This window comes from Schistocerca piceifrons, unplaced genomic scaffold (genome assembly GCF_021461385.2).
Source record: "Schistocerca piceifrons isolate TAMUIC-IGC-003096 unplaced genomic scaffold, iqSchPice1.1 HiC_scaffold_265, whole genome shotgun sequence".
NCBI lineage: Eukaryota > Metazoa > Arthropoda > Insecta > Orthoptera > Acrididae > Schistocerca > Schistocerca piceifrons.
Genome location: NW_025728477.1, coordinates 45,001 through 50,000, shown reverse-complemented (window position 1 = coordinate 50,000; position 5,000 = coordinate 45,001). Strand labels below are relative to the sequence as shown.

Below are 5,000 nucleotides of genomic sequence, written 5' to 3'. Positions count from 1 at the left end.
CGCCCGAATCGACGCTCATGGGAAACCATGAAAGGCGTTGGTTGCTTAAGACAGCAGGACGGTGGCCATGGAAGTCGGAATCCGCTAAGGAGTGTGTAACAACTCACCTGCCGAAGCAACTAGCCCTGAAAATGGATGGCGCTGAAGCGTCGTGCCTATACTCGGCCGTCAGTCTGGCAGTCATGGCCGGTCCTTGCGGCCGGCCGCGAAGCCCTGACGAGTAGGAGGGTCGCGGCGGTGGGCGCAGAAGGGTCTGGGCGTGAGCCTGCCTGGAGCCGCCGTCGGTGCAGATCTTGGTGGTAGTAGCAAATACTCCAGCGAGGCCCTGGAGGGCTGACGCGGAGAAGGGTTTCGTGTGAACAGCCGTTGCACACGAGTCAGTCGATCCTAAGCCCTAGGAGAAATCCGATGTTGATGGGGGCCGTCATAGCATGATGCGCTTTGTGCTGGCCCCCGTTGGGCGAAAGGGAATCCGGTTCCTATTCCGGAACCCGGCAGCGGAACCGATACAAGTCGGGCCCCTCTTTTAGAGATGCTCGTCGGGGTAACCCAAAAGGACCCGGAGACGCCGTCGGGAGATCGGGGAAGAGTTTTCTTTTCTGCATGAGCGTTCGAGTTCCCTGGAATCCTCTAGCAGGGAGATAGGGTTTGGAACGCGAAGAGCACCGCAGTTGCGGCGGTGTCCCGATCTTCCCCTCGGACCTTGAAAATCCGGGAGAGGGCCACGTGGAGGTGTCGCGCCGGTTCGTACCCATATCCGCAGCAGGTCTCCAAGGTGAAGAGCCTCTAGTCGATAGAATAATGTAGGTAAGGGAAGTCGGCAAATTGGATCCGTAACTTCGGGATAAGGATTGGCTCTGAGGATCGGGGCGTGTCGGGCTTGGTCGGGAAGTGGGTCAGCGCTAACGTGCCGGGCCTGGGCGAGGTGAGTGCCGTAGGGGTGCCGGTAAGTGCGGGCGTTTAGCGCGGGCGTGGTCTGCTCTCGCCGTTGGTCGGCCTCGTGCTGGCCGGCGGTGCAGGATGCGCGCGCCTGCGCGGCGTTCGCGCCCCGGTGCTTCAACCTGCGTGCAGGATCCGAGCTCGGTCCCGTGCCTTGGCCTCCCACGGATCTTCCTTGCTGCGAGGCCGCGTCCGCCTTAGCGTGCTCCTCCGGGGGCGCGCGGGTGCGCGGATTCTCTTCGGCCGCCATTCAACGATCAACTCAGAACTGGCACGGACTGGGGGAATCCGACTGTCTAATTAAAACAAAGCATTGCGATGGCCCTAGCGGGTGTTGACGCAATGTGATTTCTGCCCAGTGCTCTGAATGTCAACGTGAAGAAATTCAAGCAAGCGCGGGTAAACGGCGGGAGTAACTATGACTCTCTTAAGGTAGCCAAATGCCTCGTCATCTAATTAGTGACGCGCATGAATGGATTAACGAGATTCCCGCTGTCCCTATCTAGCTGCGGCTGTCTCATGCTATGTGCCCCGATTTGCGTGGGCTCATGGTTGGTAATAGGCAGCAGGGGAAGGATGCGACTCGAACATCTTAGCCTCTCCTTCTCAAGTGCTCCTGCTCGCCTTCTCGGGGTGCAGCTGTTAAGCCTTCGGGCGACCGAAGGGCAGGGGCGCGACGGCGTACTGAATATCTTGTACGCCGGTTCCGGCTGCTGCATTTGTCGCGGCGGGATCCTGGCCCAAGTCGGCGAAGGTCACCCGCCTTGCCCCTGGAATTCCGGGGCATGATCCGCCAAGCCGGGGCGTGGTGACACGTCCCCGGTTAGGTTAGATGGGTCCAGACCCCCGAACGTCTGGGGGACCGGCCCGGCACCTGAGTAGGACCGGGTCTTTAGCCTTTTGGTGGAAACTCGGCCTAGTAGGGGGCGAAGGACGGAGGGTGAATCCGCTCTCCCGGAATGCGGGAGGCATTCGTCGGTAAGGGAGCGGGAGAAAACTTCGATGATGCAGCAGTCGAAGAGGACTAGTGCGCTGTTCCCACGGCGTGCTAAACCTAGCAGCTCAGTTGTTGAAAGCTCTTGGTCAAGGGGCGGGACCGGTGAGCGAGCTGCATTTAGCCTCCCCCCATGCCAGAGAGGCCGGTCCGGGGAAAGAGACGGGCCTCCACTTTTTCACTCTCTAAATGTCAAATATGGCTGAAAACATAGAGAGTGACGATGTGCCTCGATGCGAGATCGAAGAGAGCTTGTCTGTCGCTGAGCGACATGCAAAATTTTTGAAGTTACTCGATTCGAGTATTAAGAATGGAAAGATCGGCAATTATGCCATAAATAATATTAGAGACTTTGTGTCGGGTTGGGCGATAGCTCATTCCCAACTAGAGGGAAGGGTTATGGAACTAGAGCGCGAGAATGAACGTCTGAGAAGCCAGCCAGTCAGTGCGAAAACTTATGCCGCAGTCGCAGCTGCCCCTGTGGGCAAAGCGCCGACGGCAAAAGAAACTATCCAGAAAAATATTCAAAAAATGGTACCTACTGTGTTTATAAAGCCTAAATCTGGTGAGGACATACGGGCGGTGAAATCCGTTTTTGAGAAATGCGTGAATCCGAAGCGAGACAAAATTAAAATTAATAGTGTCAGAACGGCTAAAAATGTCTTGATAGTCGAAACTGCAACTCAAGAGGACAGTAATAAGATACTTTCCAATTCCCAGTTAACGGAGAAAGTTAAATGTGAACCTCCGCGGAAACGTCGACCATTGATGTGTATGTACGATGTACCAACTCATCTAAGTGCGGATGATCTGTTGGACGCGATATACAGTCAGAATTTTGATGTATCAATGACTCGAGTTGAGTTTGATGAACAATTTAAGTTGAAGTTTAAAGTTGGTCCTCGGGAAAAACTGACAGTTCACCATGTGGTGGAGGTTTCTCCCGAGTTGTGGAAACTGTTAACAAGAATAGGTAGACTATATGTGGGATATTCAGCTCTTAATGTTAAAGATTACTTAGCAGTATCCAGATGTACTAAATGTTATGATCTGAATCATACTAACAAGTTCTGTACTGTAACTGAAGTTATCTGTGCCCATTGTGGGCAGACTGGGCATGACAAAAGAGATTGTAGAAGCAAGGATCGCCCATCCATATGTATACCCTGCAGTAAGAGAGGGCGTAAGTGTGGGGGAGTCAAAGACTGCCCCACTTACAAAATGTTTCTGGATAGAATAATACAGAGAACCGATTATGGCGACCATTAAGACTGTTAAAAGAAAATCTCCGAGTAAAATCAAACGAGATGCAGAGAGGGGTAAATTAATATCTAAAGCTCTTTCCACAGGTTCGTTGGCTGATCCAGAGTGCTTCTCCGGGTCAGCTGGCCGTTTGACCGTGGAAGTTGGAGTTCAGACGGTAGATGATTTGGAGGCGGGTGTCAACCGCCTTTCGATTCAGCCGTCGACCTCTGCGGAAATGGAATCAACGATGGGTCCAAAGGAGGATGAAGATGCATCACGTGTTACTGCCCTGGTAACAGGAGGTGGTGGCAGTTGTGATGGAGATGGAACTGTAAATAGTGTAGATGCAAGTAGTGTAGTGCAAATTTGTAACAATGGTGACGGAAGTGTAATTGTAAATAGTGTAAATACAAGTAGTGTAGTGGAAGTAGACAGACATGAAAAATCTGGTGAAGGGATCAGTTATAGACAAGTTGATCCAAAAAATATATACAAAGATTTGGAGGAGTTGGTTCGGCTGTCAAGGCTGGAGGAGCCTTCATTACTTACTACGGCACTGAGGCAGCTGGTCAGGAAGGGACACCCTAATGGCGAAGACATTACTTATCCGGCTCTGGAGGATGTAGATTGCATTCAGTTGTCCGCCGCTAACATTCCGCCTGAGTTGGAGCAATTACAGGAATTAGTCATTAAAGTTTTTGATAGGCGCGGTCGCAAATTTGATCTTGATAAGATCTTTAAGGACATGGTCAAAACGTATGGGCGTAACGTCATTGATCTCTCGAAGCCTTGGCCCGCCAGTCGTTTGCACGTCTACTATCCCCCTGGGTAATGGGGAGATTTAGGATGTTGCAAATCAACGCTATGCGTAGCCACATGGTTACGCAGGAATTGCGTAAAGTGGCGGAAGAAGAACAACTGGACATTATTATGATACAGGAACCAGCCTCCTGCGCTGGTCGAATCCCTGGTTTTCCGGCGGCCGCGCAAGTGGCATTCTCTGGTGAGAACCCCATGTGTGCGGTTGTGGTCTTAAACAAGCTCATCAGATTAACTGTTCTAAATCAGTTTTGTAATGAACATATAACTGTGGTCCAAACAAACATGTTAACACATATATTATACATTGTAAATGTATATTGTCAATTTCGACAGGACATTGTTACTTTTTTGGACCAGTTAAGATGGATACTTAGGACCTTAGCAGGTCAGTCAGTAATAATTTGTATGGATGCAAATGCCAAGTCCCCGATGTGGCACAGCCTGGAGCGGGACGATCGGGGCTCGGAGTTGGAGGACCTAATAATGGAAGCGAATTTGATTGTCTTAAATGAACCTGGGCACCCGCCTACCTTCTCTGGAAGGGCTGGCGCGGTCTCAAACATTGATGTAACACTAGCGACTCTGAGTGCTGCGCCTCATGTGCTCCAGTGGTGTGTTTCTGAGAACGTCACGATCAGTGACCACAATTGTATATTTTTCAACTATGAGACAGAGGTTACAGAAGATCTTGGGGACTTGGTTGAGAGATACAATTACGCTAAAACGAATTGGGAAAGGCTGGCGCAGGAGTTTCGACCACCAGAGCTGGATATGGAAATTGCAGATGTGGACGGTGCAGTAGGAGACCTATTGGTTTCTATTGAAGCAGCTATTGCTGTTTCTGTTCCACGTGTTGCGAGGTATGTTCGCAAGCAAGCTACTCCGTGGTCCCCAGAACTGACCGCGCTTAAGCGGTCTGTCAGGCGGGCGCGGCGTAACTATCAAAGGAGCTTCGCCCAGGACGAGAGACAGTATCATTTGAGAATATATAGAAGATTAA

General features: G+C 51.3%; 1 pseudogene; it reads left to right on the top strand.

The window, feature by feature from the left end:
• The window catches only part of LOC124743825, a 10,503-nt pseudogene that overhangs the window by 1,513 nt on the left and 3,990 nt on the right, over positions 1-5,000 (top strand).